General features: G+C 42.4%; 1 long non-coding RNA gene across 1 annotated transcript in view; it reads right to left on the bottom strand.

Annotated features, from left to right (window-relative positions):
* Positions 1-4,239: 4,239 nt before the first annotated feature.
* The window catches only part of LOC122938601, a 61,631-nt gene continuing 43,607 nt past the window's right edge, over positions 4,240-22,263 (bottom strand). The window contains exons 2-3 of the long non-coding RNA XR_006390039.1: positions 7,016-7,152; positions 4,240-4,527 (exon numbers count right to left, since the gene is read on the bottom strand). This is a non-coding gene — a long non-coding RNA (uncharacterized LOC122938601). The remainder of the gene's footprint in view (positions 4,528-7,015; positions 7,153-22,263) is intronic.

Here is a 22,263-nt window from a genome sequence, read left to right as displayed (position 1 = left end):
CAGGAGAGCAGCCTTCACTTACTGCGCCTGCGCGGAATACAGGCACTGCCCAGGAGATCCAGCCTCAGGGTTGGTCTCCTAGGCAACCTGTTAGTGTTTTACTCAGTGTAAGGCCTCATGCACACAGCCATTCCGTTTTTTGCGGTCCGTAAACCGCGGATCCACAAAAAACGGAAGCCATCGTTGTGCCTTCCGCAATTTGCGGAATATAACGGGCGGCCCATTGTAGAAATACCTATTATTGTCCGCAAAATGGACAAGAATAGGACATGCTATATTTTTTTTGGCGGGGCCACAGAACGGAGCAACGGATGCGGACAGCACACAAAGTGCTGTCCACATCTTGTGCGGCCCCATTGAAGTGAATGCGGCTCGGATGCGGACCACAACCACAGTCGTGTGCATGAGGCCTAATACCCTAACAGGCAATGCATTAGAATACAAAAGTATTGTAATGCATTGCTGAGGGGCCGCACAAGTTTTAAATTAAAAAAATTACGTTTCAAGTAAAAAAAGAAAATAACACCCCTTTCCCCTGATTTTATATTAAGAAATAGAAGGAAAAAAAAGAACACACACACATTAGGTATCTGCGCGTCCGTAACGACTGGCCCTATAAATATATCACATGATCCACCCCATCCGATAAACACCATAAAAAATTAAATAAAAACTGTTTAAAAAAAGCCATTTTTGTCACCTTGCATCACAAAAAGTGCAACAGCAAGCGATCATAAAAGCATATGCCTCCTAAAATGGTACCAATAACACTGTCACCTCATCCCACAAAAAAAGAGCTACTACATAAGACACTCGCCCAAAAAAAAAAAAAAACTATAGCACTCAGAACATGGAGACTCTAAAACATCATTTTGTATGGTTTCAAAGATGCAATTATTGTGTTAAATGAAATTTTAAAAAAAGTATACATATTAGGTATAGCCTTGTCCATAACAACCAGCTCTATAAAAATATCACATGACTTAACCCCACAGATAAACACAGCAAAAAAATAAAATAAAAAAACATTGCCAAAAAGCAGTTTTTTGTTACCTTACATCACAAAAATTGCAACACCGTGCGATCAAAAAGGCGTATGCCCCCCAAATTGGTACCAATAAAACCGACACCTCATCCCGCAAAAAAAGAGCCCCTACCTAAGACAATCGCCCCAAAAAAAAAAACTAGAGCACTCAGAACATGGAGACACTAAAACATCATTCTTTTGGTTTAAAAAATTCAATTACTGTGTTAAAGTGAAATAAAAAAAAAAAGATACATATTAGACATCGCCGCGTCTGTAACAACCACATTGTGTGCTGTCCTGCATCCTGTTGCTCCGTTCCGCGGCCCCGCAAAAAAAATATAACATGTCCTATTCTTGTTCGCAAAATGGACAAGAATAGGCAGTTATATCAATGGCCGCCCGTTCCGTTCCACAAATTGCGGAAGGCACACGGGCGGCGTTCCGTTTTTTGCGGATCCGCGGTTTTCAGGACCGCCAAAAAAACGGCACGGTCGTGTGCATGTAGCCTAAGTATAAGAGCAGTGAGTGGAAAGGGGAAGTCTTATATCATCTAGCGGCCTTACAGAGACAGCAACTGGTGTCTGGATTGCAACTCCACTGTATCTGTAACATGGCAGACAAGGATAAGAACTTCTTGTTAAGGCCTCTTTCACACTACCGTTTTTTTTGTTCCGTTTTGCGGGCCGTTTTTTGCGTTCCGTATACGGAATCATTTATTTCAGTGGTTCTGCCCAAAAAACTGAATGTACTCCGTATGCATTCCGTTTCCGTATTTCCGTTTTTCCGTTCCGTTGAAAGATAGAACATGTCCTATTATTGCCCGCAAATCACGTTCCGTGGCTCCATTCAAGTCAATAGATCCGCAAAAAAAACTGAACATATACGGAAATGCATCCGTATGTCTTCCGTATCCGTTCCATTTTTTTCTGAACCATCTATTGAAAATGTTATGCCCAGCCCAATTTTTTCTATGTAATTACTATATACTGTATATGCCATACGGAAAAACGGAACGGAAACAGAAACACAACGGAAACAAAAAAACTGAACAACGGATCAGTGAAAAACGGACCACAAAACACTGAAATAGCCATACGGTAGTGTGAAAGAGGCCTAAGTAGGAGAATATGAGGTCTGTAGAAGAAATGGCTGGGTTTTGAGGAGAAAGGTTCTGCACATGAGTTCAAGTTTTACTTTTCCCTGGAGGTGAGTTTTATGTGTTGCACACATCGGCACTGGGTTACAGATGAAAGAATCCCTAAGGCTGGGTTCACACAAGCATGTCCGAATTAGGTCCGGATGCGTCCCGGTGTATTGCGGCAAACCCGCGCGAGTAGGTACGCAATTGCAGTCAGTTCCGATGTTTTTATCGCGCGGGTGCAATGTGTTTTGCACGCGCGTGATAAAAAACCGACTGTGGTACCCAGACCCAAATTTCTTCACAGAAGTTCAGGTTTGGGTTCGGTGTGTAGATGTTATTAATTTCCCTTATTACATGGTTATAAGGGAAAATAATAGCATTCTGAATACAGAATGCTTAGTAGGTGATCAATTGAGGGTTAAAAAAATAAATAAAATTAACTCACCTTCTCCTCTTGATCGTGAAGTTGCCGGTCTCTTCTTTACTTCTTTAATGATGAGCTGTCGGCAAAATGACCTGTGATGACGTCAGATCACATGCTCCAATCACATGGTCCATCACCACCGGCAACTTCGCGATCAAGAGGAGAAGGTGAGTTAATTATTTTATTTTTTTTAACCCTCAATTGATCACCTACTAAGCATTCTGTATTCAGAATGCTATTATTTTCCCTTATAACCATGTTATAAGGGAAAATAATACAGTGAATAGACTGTCACCTAGCAACCATGCGTGAAAATCGCACCGCATCCGCACTTGCTTGCGGATGCTTGCGATTTTCACTCAGCCCCATTCACTTCTATGGGGCCTGCGTTGCGTGATAAACGCACAATATAGAGCATGCTGCGATTTTCACGCAACGCATAAGTGATGTGTGAAAATCACAGCTCATGTGCACAGCCCCATAGAAGTGAATGGGTCCAGATTCAGTGCTGGTGCAATGCGTTCACCTCCCGCATTGCACCCGTGCAGAAATCTCGCCCGTGTGAACACAGCCTTATTCTGCTTTAGGCCTCTTTCACACGGGTGTCTTATTTTTGGCCCGGATAAGAGGCGGGTGCGTTGCGGGAACACCCGCGATTTGTCTGCTGCGAGTGCAAAACATTGTATTGCGTTTTGCACTCGCGTGAAAAAAATTGCGCATGTTTGGTACCCAAACCCGTTTGGGATCAGGTGTTCTGTAGATTGTATTATTTTCCCTTGTAACATGGTTATAAGGGAAAATAATAGCATTCTGAATACAGAATGCATAGTAAAACAGCGCTGGAGGGGTTAAAAAAATAAAATAAATTTAACTCACTTTAGTCCACTTGATCGCGAAGCCCGGCATCTCCTTCTGTCTCCTTTGTTGAATAGGACCTTTGGTGAGCATTAAATACAGGTAAAGGACCTTTGATGACGTCACTCCGGTCATCACATGGTCTTTTACCATGGTGAATCACCATGGTAAAAGATCATGTGACGTACCATGTGATGACCGGAGTGATGTCATCAAATGTCCTTTGCCTGTATTTAATGCTCACCAAAGGTCCTATTCAACAAAGGAGACAGAAGGAGATGCCGGGCTTCGCGATCAAGTGGACTAAAGTGAGTTAAATTTATTGAATTTTTTTAACCCCTCCAGCGCTGTTTTACTATGCATTCTGTATTCAGAATGCTATTATTTTCCCTTATAACCATGTTATAAGGGAAAATAATAATGATCGGGTCTCCATCCCGATCGTCTGCTAGCAACCGTGCGTGAAAATCGCACCGCATCCGCACTTGATTGTGGATGCTATGCGATTTTCACGCACCCCATTCACTTCTATGGGGCCTGCGTTGCGTGAAAATCGCACAATATAGAGCATGCTGCGATTTTCGCTCAACGCACAAGTGATGCGTGAAAATCACCGCTCATGTGCAAAGCCCCATAGAAATGAATGGGTCAGGATTCAGTGCGGGTGCAATACGTTCACTGCACGCATCGCACCCGCACGGAAAACTCGCCCGTGTGAAAGGGGCCTTATTCTTTAACTGGTGGTCACCACACAGTTGATTATCACCCTAAATGAATCACAAGACCTCATGATCTATCTTCAAGATTTATTTTAGAGTTAGCCTAAGGCCCCTGTGTGAAGTGCATGTTATGTTACAGTAACATATGCCTTTTGCCATGTGCGCTGTAATTTACATAATCTTTGTCCTTATGGCAAATGTTCTTATAATTTTGTACATTAATTTGGAAGCATACAGTGTCAAAATAATATTTAAACAAGCTGCTCGCATTTTGCCTTGGGGAAGGCTCCACGAACTGCTTGTCCACAACTATCTTGCTAAACAGAAATCTTCATGCTGGCAGCTCTCATTCAGCTATGTTCTGAAATTAGTGCAATTAGTAAAGGGTTAATCTGCCTGTCTTGGACAATTTGGCTTTAACAAATCTATTTTTTACCATGCATAACACATGGCTGGTTAATATAGTCTTATATATCCAATTACACATGGCAGCTGATAAGAGAGGCAGATTTTCAAGCCATTAATAATAAAAGTCACATTTTACAATGTAAGATTTGCAAGATTTACAGCATATAATGGCATATATTGATGAAATTAGTGCAGGGGTACTGGAAAATTGTATTGCCCACTCAAAACTATTAAGAATGTAGAATGCAAACTTTTTTGTTGTTTTTATTTCTCACAGCTTTTTCTTTGTGGGGGGAGGAGGTGCAGCACTATAGGGAACTGTAAATTGACATATTTATAAAACAGATGAAATTGTAATCAATTGTGAATAATTTATTGGTAGAACTTGCCTAATAAACTTTTTATATATTTTTTTTACAGATTTTATTTCTATGTTGCACTTTATGCCATATGTTTACATGCCTAAAGCTTAGGTTATGAAGTCCTCATATCTAATCTATTTTCAGGACCTATTAACAGTAATATAATCAGGTGCCCTGTATATTTTTCTAGGATCCAGGGCTACCTAATCAGCTAGAAAACCCTGGTGATGGAGATAGAAAAAAAATCTTGAAATTAGTTTCAGGCCCAGTCATAACAATTCGATTTGGGTCCGAAATGATTCTAGCCAAATCAAAACTACTCCAATTGGCCTGAAAATTAGTATATGACACTCCGAGGTTTACTAGAACTCATATTTTATCATATTTATCTCTTTTGTCTTTCCCTCTTATTAAGATCTTTGTAATTCCTTTAATTTTTAAAATAAAAAACAAAATTCCATAAATGGTCCCTTATTGGTGGCAAATACGTGCCAGTGTATATACACACAATATTCTCAGAAAAAGCAGTGACTTGTTCTGAGCAAGCGTCAAAAAAATTCTCCCTTTTTTGGGAGCAGCAGCAGTGCAGTGCAGGACCTTACAGACAAGGCAGGAGATATGCAGCCCTTTAGGGATATTAGTAGTGGCACCAAGGGGGATAGCAGCTGCTGTACAGTATGGAACATGAAGAAAAGGCAGACAGCAGCAATTGCATCACTGGGCTGGCGATAAATAGCCACTGTCAGAAATGGCAGATCTATTCAGCTGGTTATGCGTGAAAATCCTCATGGATCCATGTGCCTGATTTATTTTGACAAAGGTACTATTTTGGACACTTGGCAGGACAATTTTGCCCGCTTGGGTGTTTTAACACCTCCTGTCTCACTAAAAACTCTGTCTGACAGTTTGTTGGAGGTTAGACAAGACAGTACAGCAACAACAAACTGGGCCAGTTCTAGCCATTGTTATAATATGCCTCCCCAGAAGTTTCTGGGGTCAATAAATTGATGTGTGCAGGAGAAAGGGAACAGTCATTTAGAAAACAAGATAATTTTAAACAATTTTGAAAAAAATGGACAGCCGGCCGGAAATGCAGATATCAAACAGCAAAATCAAATTTTGATGAAGGCGCGGAGATGCACCTGATGAGACAACTGGTCAGATATATTATAGCCATAGGGCAAAATTACAATTTGGGTAAAGGCACGGAAATGCAAGACCGTTACCACAACTAAGTACTACAGCAGCAACTGCACAATCAGCAACTTGGCTATGTGGGACTTCAGCTTGCGCACAAGCTAATTTCTGGTTGTGAATAGTTTCTGTTTTAGGTGTCTAATGATGGAGCTAAGAACAAGGAGGAGTAGCAAACAGTGACTACAAGTAAGAGCACAGGCTGGACCTACACTATCAGTTGCCTCTCCTGGGCATTTGGCCTACAAAATTCAGGACAATGTAGAATCCAGCTATATTATGTTCTGATTAGAAGCCCTGGGCAGGTGGGCAGGGAGTGCACTGTCCAAATGGGAGATGCAAAATGTACAAATGTACAATGCAAAAAATTAACAATATTTGTAAGAGCAAACAAGGACTACTAGTAGCAGCACACCATCATGTACAAAAACACATGCAAACACTGAAAATAGGAATACATGTAAATTGCATTACTGCTATACTTACTATATGAAAATTAGAAGCAGCATTATTAGCATGCACCCGAACCCTTTTCCACATTTTTTGAGGTGGTGGTCTAACTTTATTTATTGCATTGTACATTTGGGGGCAGTGGCACCTCCCTACGAATGGAGTGGGACAAGTATTTAACTAGGAAGAATTTTGACTGTCTTCATTGTCTGCAGCACCTGATATTTTTGTCAGTTTAAGGGTCCCTTCACACGTCCGTTGTTTCTTTCCTGATCTGTCAGATTTTTTTTCAGGACCCATTGAAAATGAATGGGTCCAGATCTGGTCCAGATCTGTTCCGCAAAAAATGGAACAGATCAGGAAAAAAACAATGGACGTGTGAATGGACCCTTAAAAAGTTCATCACATTTCTTAGAAAAATGACTTCTACCTTACCATACTCCTTACTCCAAGGACTGTTTTGTATATTATCTCCAAATCTGTTGCTGCCAAGGACCATTTCCCCGTCACAAATGAATGCGAGTAAAACCTCACCCGCGATCTTCCCTCCACACACATATGTCGATAATGTCCTGCAAAGAAAAACATCATAAGTCTAGGCCAATGACATTCAAATCGACACCATCACTCTTAAAAAATTTCTCCAGACCTGTCATTCAACAGTCCGTGTCTTACCACAATGCCACCATTCCTCTGAACAACTTCTCCACCAATCGGACATTCCTCCACACCCTGCAATATCCGAACACACCAGCAAAATACCTGGAAACGTAGCCCACAAGTACAACAAATCCCACTTGACATCTTTGATAAGGCCCCAGGAGGCAGTCACTTCTATATCTTTGCCCCCGGCATGAGTAGCCAAGACGTCAGAAAGCCTCTCCAAAGAAGCATGAAATTGAATCTTGGTAACAAATGGCTCCACAACATGTCTCACACCGCAGTCCATCTCACTAAAGCCAAATCCCTTGCAAAATGCAACTGGCAACCATACCTTTTCACATTCACTCTAACCACCTCCAGTAGACAAGAATGCCTAAAAATCCAAACCAGGCAAGGGCCATGCCCTGTAAAAGCAACACAAGATATACATCAGCTAAATACAGGCACACAAACGAGTAAGCAGAAAAAACACCAGCATTACAGGATCCTTATCAGCAAAATGTATAAGGAATTATAACAACTGAGATCTAATGTACAGACAGAGCTGATCAGTTTCCCAACGACCTATCTTCTTAATGTGATTCAGGCAAAGACTCAACAAGCTGCCTCTGTAGTTGCCCCAATGTGAAAAGAATGAGTACTATAATCCTTAGCCAATAGACACCTCACCACCAAACATTTACAAAAAATAGCCGCAAACTGAAACTGAGAGAGAGATGAACCATCTATATGAATCAATAAGGGATATGACCACACAGACAACAACAATTAGACATACCAGGGACCCCGACAATTCATATAACTAATTCCAGGCCCCCTTACCCACCTGATCAGTTCTGGACCTCCGTAAGCAAGTTAACATCACCCTGGGATAAATCACCTGCTGATGGCCTAGACTTAGCCACCAACTCAGACATCCAAAAAGACCAATGAAAAAGCCAAGCGAAAAAGGATTTCATACTGGGATAAATATTCCACCTCCAATCTGTGACTCAAACAAACTAACAGCTCAAACAAGACTGGCCACAGGGAATTGAACATGTTGCCTCCTTTGCTGGCTTGATAAATTTTTCCATCACATTAAACACTGCTCAAATCAAGGAGTTATGACCCCTCTGCAATCCAGCAGTGATAACCATGCTTGTACAGTACATTGTAAGAAAATGTGCTAGCCGATTTGCACTTACATGTTTCTGGCCTACCAGCGAGGCCTTTTCCTACAGGGTGCAAGAACGGCCACCACAGGTGGATTGCAGGGTGGCCATAACCCCTGGAAACAAGCAGTGTATAATGCAATGGAAAAATGAATCAAGCCAGCAAAGGAGACAATAAGGACAATCACAATACATTAGTAAGTGCCCTGTATTAATTTTGTCTATGTGATAAATGCCATTTGCTGAAGTGAGACAAACCCTTTAACTTATCCAAAAGAGACTGAACCTCATGCAGTTGCCCCTTCCTGCTCCTTCTATAGTACCCCACAACCACCTTCAGATCCTCTAGCTTGTCAGCTGGGAGCCAACATTCCATGTGGTCAGTTTCAATCACAATGCCGCAAAACTTCAATAAACCCGAGAACTGGGTGGGGCTGACAAACAAAAAAAGATCTAGATAGTGGACCACCCAATCCCTTGCTTCACAGCCCATTCCCCAAAAAATCACAAAATAGGCACAAGAAATCAAGTACTCCATTGGACAAAAACTATCAACATAATACTGGTCTTGCCAATAGGTGCCCAACAAACTGAAAGTGTCTAGGTTAAATAGAAGCAAATGAAAATCCGCTTCAGCCCCTGCTTTAGATATGACAGCGCCTTTTCCAAATCCAGGCTATTGCCATATCAAAAGAGGTAAAAGAAACCAAACAAACCTCCTGGTCAATCCCATCATCAATAGAAGATCCTGCTGCATAAGGCAGATGACAAATCAAATGATATTTGAAAGTTCCTGTCACGGCTGAGGATGGGGAAAACCCTCAGCCGTGCAATGCCAGAAGATGTTAATGGGTACTCAGCCAGAACAACAGAAATAGGGAGCAGGTCACCTCCTATTGCGTCCCTAATCTGACCCTAACTCCTAACCGTATGAGCCAACCCTGATGGTAGGAGGGCTCATACACCGGAACCTAATAGTCCCTGCTAGCCCTCAGGGTAGCCCTGGACTAGGAGCTGGGTAGACAACCTGTTCCTCCTGGACGCAGAGAAACAGGAGTCTAAAGTGGCCAAGCTACAAAGAATAGGGAGACATGAACAACTTATGGCAATGGCAGGTAAATGTAACAAATACAACACCTACTTGCCACAGACAACAAAGCCTGGAACCCATGTGCAAGTGCTGCTGTCCACAACACCACAAACGGACACAGCACACACCACAAAATCACACAGGAACCCAGGACCATAAGCTGCAAAGAATAAAGACCAAACAAACATCTTAATAACATCATGTGACATAAATCTATGACCACAAGGGTGGCCCCCACTGGCAGATGGTAAATAACAGGAGGATGTCTCCAGCAACCATGGATGAAGAAGCCCTCAGCTAACTGAAACCAGCAGAGGCTTTATAGCCCAAAGTAGCCACACCCACACTCAGACACACCCAGTGCACGCACACTGAGGGAGTTAACCCTTCCTTAACCAGGGAGTGTAGTGAAACCACATAAAGGGGAATACACAAACCAACTCTCACTGCAGCTGTTACCGTCGACAATGACATGCGTGGCAAACGTGTCCTGGGAGCCGGCCAGAAGGCCGAGACACTGCCACCACATGTACAAAACACCACACGTTGCCACGGGCAGCCACAGGCGAAGGGAAAATGTCAGAGTTCACACATAACATAAAACACAGTGCACACCAGACATTCAAAGTGCATACAAACACACACACACATAACCATAGGCAACCGCACGCATACCTGTTGTCTGCGGCAACCGCACTTGAGGCAAACAACTAAGTGCCCCCAGCTGCGGTTGACACAACACCAGACCGCGGGCAACTGCATGCGGCTCCCAAGGAGTCACGACCATGAACATGGTCGTGACAGTTCCTTATTTGGTATCAAACCCAATAGGGAAACTGTCTCCCCTGAGGGTCTCAACAGGTACTTGCCGATATGAGCCAGCCCATTGTCAGGAATAGGCTGCTCAGACCTGCCACTACGTCAGGCTGATCTTCCCACAGACAGGTGCTCCAAGCCCAGCACTGCTCTAGCGTCCAGAGGAGGAGGCAACATGGGAAGAGCTCCACCTCCTTCCTCTGCTGGGGCTCCCAACCTGTGATGGACCCGAGGAATCACCTCAGGACTAAGCCATTCCAAAGACCTGGAATGCCACATGCTAGTCATAGACACACCAGAAGGACCTGCAGCCTGACCACTCCTCCTTCTCATCCCACTGACTAGTTGCCCCACAAAGCCACTGTAGCAGGTCCTCCACAATCCCCAACATGGCCAAAGACATCCAGACTGCAAAGCAAGTCAACCAACTGTCACTAAAGTTTGTTGGTGCGCAAACAAAAGCCAAGTTACTTCCTCTCACAACTAATAACCCTACTGTAGTCCCATCCCAGTTCATGTATCCCTAGCCACCATCCACAATATACTAATCTCCCATGCATTAAAGTAACACTCCACCAAAAGAATGCCCCTTAACAATTCTTCTCAACTACAATAATACTTCTACTATGCCCTGACCTCGCTCAAACCCCCTAATGCACCAGAGTCCATTCGTGTTGCACTTTAAAAATTCTGGAGTATAGTTTCTTAGGCCCCTTTCACACGAGCGTGACAAATTAATCCCGGATGCGTTCAGGGTGCGTTCAGTGAAACTCGCACTATTTTGCAAGCAAGTTCAGTCAGTTTTGTCTGCGATTGCGTTCAGTTGTTCAGTTTTTTCCGCGCGAGTGCAATGCGTTTTGATGCGTTTTTTATGAGCGTGATAAAAAACTGAAGGTTTACAAACAACATCTCTTAGCAACCATCAGTGAAAAACGCATCACACCCGCACTTGCTTGCGGATGCAATGCGTTTTTCACGCAGCCCCATTCACTTTTATGGGGCCAGGGCTGCGTGAAAAACGCAGAATATAGAACATGCTGCGATTTTCACCCAACGCAGAACTGATGCGTGAAAAACAACGCTCATGTACACAGACCCATTGAAATGAATGGGTCAGGATTTAGTGCTGGTGCTATGCGTTCACGTCACGCATTGCACCCGCGCGGAAAACTCGCTCGTGTAAGGTCCCTTTCACACGAGCGAGTTTTCCGCGCGGGTGCAATGCGTGACGTGAACGCATAGCACCCGCACTGAATCCTGACCCATTCATTTCAATGGGTCTGTGTACATGAGCGTTGTTTTTCACGCATCAGTTCTGCGTTGCGTGAAAATCGCAGCATGTTCTATATTCTGCGTTTTTCACGCAGCCCTGGCCCATAGAAGTGAATGGGGCTGCGTGAAAAACGCATTGCATCCGCAAGCAAGTGCAGGTGCGATGCGTTTTTTCAATGATGGTTGCTAAGAGATGTTGTTTGTAAACCTTCCGTTTTTTATCACGCGCGTGAAAAACGCATCAAAGCGCATTGCACCCGCGCGGAAAAAACTGAACAACTGAACGCAATTGCAGACAAAACTGACTGAACTTGCTTGCAAAATAGTGCGAGTTTCACTGAACGGATCCTGAATGCATCCGGACCTAATCCGTCACGCTCGTGTGAAAGGGGCCTAAAAGGGGCCTTAGAAGTGCCACTTCTCTCCCTATGCTCAGCTCCCAGGACAATGGTGGAGACTGCGCGGGATGAGGGTTTTATAGAGCTGTGACATCACAGGGGATGGCTATCTGCGGATTAACTGGCTGCACATCATTATGGGTGATCTCATGTTCCCGAGCTTCTAACTTTCACTTTGTAACATGTGCAGCCGCTATTTTAGGAAAAACTGATTTGTTACCACGAAGCGCGAGGAATTTTGGATTTATTGCGAATCAAAGTTTTCCTAAACTTTGGACCAAATTCCACTTCGCTCAACACTATTCATAATAATAACATTACAATATAAAAACAGAGAAAAGCTGAATATGTTTATATGTCTAACCGCCTCCCGACCGCCTAACGCAGGGTTGTGTCCTGCGGGCGGACGGTTTATTCTTCCTGGACGCATCGGCATGTCATCTCTCGAGACGCGAGATTTCCTGTGAACGTGCGCTCACAGGAACGTGCGTTCACAGGATCGCGAGGTAAACGAGTTGATCTACATCCTGCCAGCGGCGATCATTCGCTGGCAGGTTGTAGATGTGATTTTTTTAACCCCAAAAAGGTATATTAGACGTTGTTTTGTTAACAGCGTCTAATATACCTGCTACCTGGTCCTTTTTGCTTGGATCGACCACCAGAGGACACAGCCAGCTCTGTAAGTAGCACCAATCACCACACTACACTACACCCCCCCTGTCACTTATTAACCCCTTATTAACCCCTGATCACCCCATATAGACTCCCTGATCACCCCCCTGTCATTGATCACCGCCCTGTAAGGCTCCATTTAGACGTCCGTATGTGTTTTGCGGATCCGCAAAACACGGACATCACGGATCCGCAAAACACGGACACCGGCAATGTGCTTTCCGCATTTTGCGGATCCGCACATTGCCAGAACTATATAGAAAATGCCTTTTCTTGTCCGCAATTGCGGACAAGAATAGGACATGTTCTATAGGCTCTACAAAAAACGCAGTGTTCGTCCGATCAAGCCTGATCTTGTGCGCACACTTGCGTTCAGTCCGCCCCACCGCAGTGACAGAATTTTTTTTTCTGATCACTGCAAAAACACTGTAAAATCGCTGCGGCGCTATAAAGATCACTTTTTTGTTTTTTCTTACAAAGTCTCATATTCCACTAACTTGTGACAAAAAATAAAATCTCACATGAACTCACCATACCCCTCACGGAATCCAAATGCGTAAACATTTTTAGACATTTATATTCCAGACTTCTTCTCACGCTTTAGGGCCCCTAAAATGCCAGGGCAGTATAAATACCCCACATGTGACCCCATTTTGGAAAGAAGACACCCCAAGGTATTTCGTGAGGGGCATGGCGAGTTCATGTAAAATTTTATTTTTTGTCACAAGTTAGTGGAATATGAGACTTTGTAAGAGAAAAAAAATAAAAAAATAAAATAAAATCATTTTCCGCTAACTTATGCCCAAAAAAATTAAAAATTCTAGGAACTCACCACGCCCCTCACGGAATACCTTGGGGTGTCATCTTTCCAAAATGGGGTCACTTGTGGGGTATTTATACTGCCCTGGTATTTTAGGGGCCCTAAAGCGTGAGAAGTAGTTTTAAATGCGTAAAAATGCCCTCCTAAAAGGTACTCATTGGAATTTGGGCCCCTTTGCGCACCTAGGCTGCAAAAAAGTGTCACACATCTGGTATCGCCGTACTCATGAGAAGTAGGGCAATGTGTTTTGGGGTGTATTTGTACATATTCCCATGGTGGGTGAGAAATATCTCTGTAAATTGACAACTTTGAATAAAAAAATGGAAAAAGTTGTCATTTACAGAGATATTTCTCACACACAGTATGGGTATATGTAAAAATACACCCCAAAACACATTGCCCTACTTCTCATGAGTACGGCGAAGGGGCCCAAAGTCCAATGAGTACTTTTAGGATTTCACAGGGCATTTTTAGGCATTTGGATTCCAAACTACTTCTCACTCTTTAGGGCCCCTAAAATGCCAGGGCAGTATAAATACCCCACAAGTGACCCCATTTTAGAAAGAAGACACCCCAAGGTATTCCGTGAGGGGTATGGTGAGTTCATGTAAAATTTTATTTTTTGTCACAAGTTAGTGCAATATATAGTCTTTGTAAGAAAAGGAAAAAAATTAAACAATTCCGCTAACTTGTGACAAAAAATAAAAACTTCCATGAACTCACTATGCCCATCAGCGAATAGCTTAGGGTGTCTACTTTCCAAAATTGGGTCATTTGTGTGGTGTTTCTACTGTCTGGGCATTGTAGAACCTCAGGAAACATGACAGGTGCTCAGAAAGTCAAAGTGCGTAAATTAATTTTTTTGCACCATAGTTTGTAAATGCTATAACTTTTACCCAAACCAATAAATATAAACTTATTGCATTTTTTTAATCAAAGACATGTAGAATAATAAATTTAAAGAAAAATTTATATAGAAATGTAGTTTTATTTGAAAAATTTTACAACAGAAAGTGAAAAATTTCATTTTTTGGCAAAAATTTCTGTCAATTTCGGTTAAAATAAAAAAAATGTGAAAATGTCAGCAGCAATGAAATACCACCAAATGAAAGCTCTATTAGTGAGAAGAAAATGAGGTAAAATTAATTTGGGTGGTAAGTTGTATGACCGAGCAATAAACCGTTAAAGTAGTGTAGTGCAGAATTGTAAAAAGTGGTTTGGTCATTAAGGGGGTTTAAGCTAGGGGAGCTGAGGTGGTTAATTAACCGCTTGTTCACCGCACGTTGACTATATAGAGATCTAGCAGCTGTTAAAATAATTCCTGGCATGTTAACACACAAGCTTATCGTGCTGGCTTACAATGCCTTGCAAAAGTATTCACCCCCCTTTGACTTTTTTTCATATTTTGGTGCCTCACAACCTGGAATTAACATGGATTGTTTGAGGATTTGCATTGTTTAATTTACATAATATGCCCACATTTATAGTGGGGTCTGAGGGTTATGTGATGTGGCCAGCGTCACATGACCGACAGACAGACAAGTCGAGCACCGAGTGATCAGCTCGGCGCTCAAGGCAGACCTAGAAGCAGGGAGCCTCCCAGCTAGCAAAGCCGCCCTGGGAACAAGGCCAAACACAGATCCTCGCTCCTGAAGCTAAGCAGCAGGTCTGCGGCTGATGGGAGACCGAGTGCGCCTTTGGCGCCCCGTGACAGTTGGCTAATCTCTCAATTTTAAAATCAGTTTGAGGGTTTAGTAAGACCGCAGAGTGCACCTGTCTTTGCTATTATTTTGTTATATTGTTATATTGATTATCACATCCACATAATTGCTATCTTGTGTAGGATGTCTATTGTGGTACTTGTGGTTCGCTGCGGGCATCCTCCACTGTATGCATTTTTGCTGGGGATCGTCATTAGCAACGGGCCACAAGTGCAGGATTTGCTCCCTTGTATATATATGCACAACTGCATGTGGGTTTGAGCACTTCCTGCCTGTTTAATACCACGCCATTCTTTTCAGTTTGTATATATAGGTATGCTGTTATGCCATGTTCTTTCCATTTGGGTATGATAGATTTGATGGTGCTCCTGGGAATCCTCAAAGATTTGGATATTTTTTTATAACCTAACCCTGACATTGTCCCTTACTTGTTTGGAGAGTTCCTTGGTCTTCATGGCAGTGTTTGGTTAACGGTGCCTCTTGCTAAGGTGTTGAAGCCTCTGGGGCCTTTCAAAAAAGGGGTGTATATGTAATCACAGATCATGTGATACTTAGATTGCACACAGGTGGACATCATTTCACAAATTATGGGACTTCTAAAGGTAATTGGTTGCACCAGAGCTTTTTATGGACTTTCTAACAAAGGGGGTGAATATATATGCACATGCCAATTTTCTGTTTTCTATTTTCTATAGTTTTATTTATATATTTTTCTCATTTCACTTCACCAACTTAGACTATTGTGTTCTGATCCATCACATAAAATTCAGATTAACAAAACATTGAACTTATGGCTGTAATGTAGCAAAATCTGAAAAAAGTCAAGGGGGGTAAATATTTTTGTAAGACACTGTAGTTTAACAATGTGCTAAGTTTCTAAAGCTTAAAAGTTAGCATCCAGTTACACTGTCAGGAAAATGCATTAACCCACTCATTTTGGTGCTTGCTACATCTGTATGTCTGGGCGGTCAGCATTTATTTGGGCACATACATTTCTTAATGTTTTTAAAGAAGACAGGAAAGTTTTTTTTTACCATTCTTCCCTTCTCCATTGCCTCATATACTGTTATCAATGAGCTCTGTGTATAGATTTCAAGAAGCAGCAATACCACTTCCTGATCTGGTCCCAGTGATCTTGTGATCATTGGCATCCTGGTATCTGCACGAGCTGCTGGGTGTTACCTCTCAGGGGGCTACATTCTCCCTGTAAGGCCTCTTTTTCGCACAAACGTATTTTCTTTCCGTGTCATTCCGTTTTTTTTTGCGGACTGTATGCAGAACTATTCCCTTCAATCGGGTCCGCAAAAAAACTTAAGTTACTCCGTGTGCATTCCGTTTCCGTATGTCCGTATTTCCGTTCCGCAAAAAAATAGAACATGTCCTATTATAGTCTGCATTTCAGACGAGGATAGTAATGCTCTATTAGGGGCCAGCTGTTCCGTTCCATAAAATACGGAATGCATACGGATGTCATCCATATTTTGAATTAATCAATTTTTTACAGACCGCAAAATACATACTTTCGTGTGCAAGAGGCCTAACTGGGGATAATATGTCAGTCCCAGTTACGGGAGAGCAATAAAACAAAAATACAATGTTGTCAACCCAAAGGTCTTGTATGACTTTGTGGAGGACAGAAAATTCAAATTAAAAATTACAAAAAAAAATACAAATAAAGACAAAATAAATATATGAATGCCACTACACACCACAATGCAGCTTCTAGCCTCAGTGACTATATCCTATACATCCTATATATTAAAATTACTATTATGGAAGGTGACATAATTTGAAAAAGTATTTTAGTTGCAAGTTGTGCTATTAACATAAAAATGAAAAATAGGTTATTTTTTCCCTTTTATTTACATTTTTATGGGTATAAAAAAATAAATTAAAATAAATTAAAATAAAGCCACAGAAATCACAAAAAAAGGCACAACAATCATTTATATAACCGAACAGAACAAAATGGATGCACAAAAAAAAAAGAATAATGGCCCGATCTTAAAGGTTAAACTGGTTAATGAAAATACTAATAATTCCTCACCGTTCAAGTCTTGTATACTATATATCTAGGCTTGTCACCAAAATAATTGTTTACGAACTAGATCCTTAGAAAGGCCGTGTCATCATTGCGTGCAGGGTTGGCTATTATGTTTCACATATATCTGCCCAGACGTAAAGATAACAGGCTTTGGATGCCAGTTCCCAGTACACTTTCCCACGTCCTCAGCTTTTTCTATTGCTTTTCACTTATTTTTCTTGGAGTTTTCCTCCTGTGTCTGTATAACATATTAATTTCTAGGTTTAACACCAAACACATAGAATACACATTTCTACTTGTAGCATATAATTTACTGAAACCATATATTAACTCTGCTTCATACAGAAACACTAAATATGGTGAAGATTTTCAGGGGGAAGTGAGTGGCAAGTAACATGATTATATTATGCATAAAAATGATTAGTGACCTGAAATGTGTGATGCAAAACATCACTGTAAGGGGAAAATGCAGCTTGTAACACTGGTTTGCTCACATTGTTCAGAAACAAACTAGCAATAGAACTGGCCTTCGGTAACATTGATCTTAAAGGGTATCTTCACCGTCAAATACCATTTAACAGTTTGTAAATATATAGCACTAGTTATCTTGATCCTGAGTTTACAGTCTGTATTATATTCTAGAGCTGCATTCAGAGTTTCTGCTCTGGAGTCTGCAGAATTGTAAATGTAGCTCTGAGCTCAGAATCAGTACAGAAAAGTAATGCTATGTATGCAGATTACTTCTATGTGTAAACTTTAAAACTGCATGTAAAACTGAAATTGACTCATGAAGACACCCACTTTTCTGGTGCCCAATTACCCGTTCTGAGAGAGAGCAGAAGAGTCACACCACAGAAAGGATCTCCCTTTTTGCAGATCTATTTTATCTAAGAAATACGTTTGGCAAATCATTGGAATGACTGATATGTAATACTGCATGTAATCAGGGCCGGTGCAAGGATTTTTGCCAACACCAGCGAAGCTACATTTTGGCGCCCATTCCCCCCCCCCCCCGCAGCTCACGTGACCCGCCCGTCTGCATCAGCTGGCTTCTCCTCTGGGTGGTCCTGGTATCTTCTCCTCTCTCAATCGCTGGTTTGAGGATCATATTTTTGGACCTCTAAGACGCACCGGCCCCATAGACGCACCTAGGTTTTAGAGGAGGATAATAAGAAAAAAAATGTTTCCATTGCAACTCAGGTCAGACCAGCAATCAGACCCCCAATGTTAATCAGACCATATCAGTCCCCTATGTCAGCCATCATGTCCCCATGTCAGCCATCATGCCTCCATGTCAATCATGCCCCCCCATGTCAGCCATCAGCGCAAATAAAAATAAATAAAAATAACTTACCTCTCCTGCTCCTGGACGCCACCGCTCCTCACCACCAGCGCTCTATCTCTCTTCTTCCTGGTTCTTGGCTGTGAAGGCTGCGCACAGTGAGGTCTTATGGTGCGCAGCCCTTTATAGCAGACAGCTGAGTGGAAGACCAGGAAGCGGTGAGTACAGATCCTTCACCGCTTCCCAGTCCTCCGGTACTAATGAAGCGCTTCCAAAATGGAAGCGCTTCATTAGTATTCGCCCCATAAGACCCAGGCACATTTTTTCCGCCCCCCCCCCCCCCGTCTTTGCGCCCTAAGGCAGCTGCTTGGTATGCCTTATTATAGCACCGGCCCTGCATGTAATGAAATGTATGTCCCACCTAGTGGTGCCAATGCTGGCAATTCTGCATTTCTTCCTTCTGTCATTCCAGGCATGTTATTCACAGTTTTCCTTATGGAAAATTACTGTGGGAAAGCCAGAGTTGTTCGGATGATACATAATTTACACTAGAGTTGTCTTTGTAGCGCAATAGACTGTGGAAACAGAGGTACCCAGATTGGACTCCTAATAGACACCGATCCAGATTGGCTAAAATAGACACAAACTTTTTATAGATGACCAAGCCAGTTACTTTTGTGACAACTTTTAGTAACCAGTATAGCAAAATCAAAAACATTGTCACTAGATAAATCCCCATAATGGTACAGGATGAAGGGCTTAGTGACGTTTTGTCAGGGGTGTGAGATTTGTGTCAAAAAAAGCTAGAAGTCTTGGCTCCTTACTTTCTTGACACAAACTCCACAAAAATCTGTAGGGTCATAAAAATGCAGCCTGATCTGCAAAGTCTACCCCTTTGTGAACAAGTCCCAACAATACACCTCACTTGCTACTGGAAAAGTGTTCAATAGTGTTGATCGCGAATATTCAAATTACAAATTTTAATCGGAATATCGGCAAATATTTCGAATACATTATTATTTCGAATATTTTTGTTTTTCGAATATTCAGCATTTTTTCCATCTGAACACATGATTCCTCCCTGCTTCTTGCTTGTGGGCCATTGAGTCATTGGCCCACAAGCAACTTAAACAGGGAGGAATCATCACTTCATATGGAAAAAAAATTATGAATATTCCAAAAAAACAAATATATAGCACCATATTGAATAAAGTGCTATATGTTCGTTTTTTAGAATATTCGTTATTTTTTTTCCATCTGAACACATGATTCCTCCCTGCTTAAGTTGCTTATGGGCCAATGACTCATTGGCCCACAAGCAAGAAGCAGGGAGGAATCATGTGTTCAGATGGTAAAAATGACGAATATTCAAAAAACAAATATATAGCACTATATTCTATAGTGCTATATATTACTTTTTGATCCACGCCTGTCACGGTCCTATTGTTTGACCATGACGTGGTTGGCGTGCAGACTGGTTGCCGGCGGCAACGAGTAGTTTTTGGTTTGCACGTGCACATCCCCTTAGGTGATTCTTCCTGCTGTCTGGTAAGTGTGGGGTTAATTTCCTGACTAGGTGTGGATCAGGGTGTGGTCTCTTGGAGCTATTTAGCCTAGGCTTGTTGCATGCAGGTTAGTTGAGCTCTAGCCTTGCTTTGGGCTGGAAGCTATGTTCCTTTCTGTGGCTATTCCATCTGCCCAGTCATTGAGGGCCACCTTGATGGACATCAATGTATCAAGGTCTTTTAGCAATGTCATCCCTATGTCTTCTCCATGTCTCCACCCATCCTTATGTGTCTATGTTTGGTGTGGGTTCGATTTGAGATTTGGTTGTTATGTCTTGTGCGCTGTTACATTGTGTTCTTACCTGCCGTGCAGTTGCTGCATTGTCTTTATCCCTGTCTGCTACTGGGCCACTGGAGATGCCTTTCATCTGTGGTGATGGATGAACAGGAGGTCTCTTCCCTGTCACTATGTTGAGGGCGATGCAGGGATTCCTAGACCTTTAGGTTCGTGGGTATGAGCCCCCTTACCTTTGAAGGCGGCTCATACAGCTAGAAGTCTAGGGCAATTTTAGTGAAGCTTTAGGAGGTGACAGCTCTCTTTTCCCTGCCTACGGCCCAGTACCTGGTGACATTGTACGGTGGGGAGTTTCCCCCACTCCCCATCGTGACAACGCCTCTATTGATCGCGTAATATTCGCATATTACGCGATCATTACCTTGCCCATTTTTGAGTAAAAAAATAGAACGTATACTATAATGAATATTTGAGTTCGCGAATATTAGACGAATATCAGGAATTCGAATATGACCCCTGCCGCTCATCACTAGTGTTCAATATGAGCTCATATATCAATTGTAATACAACTCATTATATCTATACAGCATATTGTAATGCGTCTAGGTAATTGGATTCCAGCTCACCCGCCTTTTCTTGCAAGGTGCACGGATATGAAGGATAAAGCCTTGTTATAATGGGTTGAAAGAAAGGAAATCCGGCACTCAAAATTGATAAAGTCGTAGGTTCCTTTATTTGGTCATGCGATGTATCTGTTAACCATGTACCTGATACATCGCATGACCAAATAAAGGAATCTACGACGTCATCAATTTTAAGTGCCGGATTTCCTTTCTTTCAACCCATATTGTAATGCGTGTCTTAAACAATATGTAGGGCATACATCAAATCCCTGATGTAGAGCATACGCCACCATTTATGAGATGTAACCTTGGATAGAGTGAACATTACTGCCCTGTCCAGACATTTCAGGGAAGTCACCAGTAGCAATGTTCTGCACAGCAGAGTTTAAATTTAATTCTATTTCACATCTGTTTTAGTTTGCTATTTCTGTGGTGATTAATGTGGTAATAGCACCATCTAGCGGTGTTAAATTGTATCGCACCTTGTTTTTCTTGTTTCAAAGACTACTGTATTGTGGGTGATGCAAAGTATTGTGGGAGGGCAAAGCATCCTGGGAAAGAGAAGTCTCCAGGATATAGTACAGGCTGTCCTGCATATCTCCTTCTTAAACTCCTCCATCCTGGTAAAAGCATATCTAGTGAGAGATCTATCTTTGTTTCAGGGACATTATGTTATGCAGAGCTGTTCAATCAGTTTCATTGTTACTCAGTTAAATCAGTTGCTGTTCAATCAGTTGCAGACCTGCTGCTTAGCTTCGGGTGCTTAGCTTCCAATCTGTGTTTGGCCTTGTTTCCAGGGCGGCTTTGCTAGCTGGGAGGCTCCCTGCTCCTAGGTCTGCCTTGAGCGCCGAGCTGATCACTCGGTGCTCAACTTGTCTGTCTGTCGGTCATGTGACGCTGGCCACGTCACATGACCCTCAGACCCCACTATAAATACAGGCAGCCTGCTGGCCAAAGGTTGCTTATTAATTCTAGGTTCCTGGCTATTTGTTGGACTACTGAATACTCATCTGATCCTGTTCCCTGACGACCCTTTGCCTGCTCCTCCTGTACTGCACATCCCTCTTGGTATTGTGACCTCAGCTCCCACCTGACTACTCTTTGCGGACTCCTCTGGTACTTCTCTACTCTCCTGGTATTTGACCCCGGCTTCTCCTGACCATTATTTGCTTAACCCTATGTACTGTGTAGCTCTCTTGGTTCTGACCCGGTCTGTTCACGTTCCATATTTTGTCTTGTCTGTCTTCCCTGCACATATCCTAAGTAAGGGACTGTCATCCAGTTGTCCCCTGTCATCAGGACTTGTGAGGCAAGTAGGCAGGGCCAGG

The sequence above is a fragment of the Bufo gargarizans genome, chromosome 1, assembly GCF_014858855.1.
Source record: "Bufo gargarizans isolate SCDJY-AF-19 chromosome 1, ASM1485885v1, whole genome shotgun sequence".
NCBI lineage: Eukaryota > Metazoa > Chordata > Amphibia > Anura > Bufonidae > Bufo > Bufo gargarizans.
This window is presented reverse-complemented; position numbering and strand designations above follow the sequence as displayed.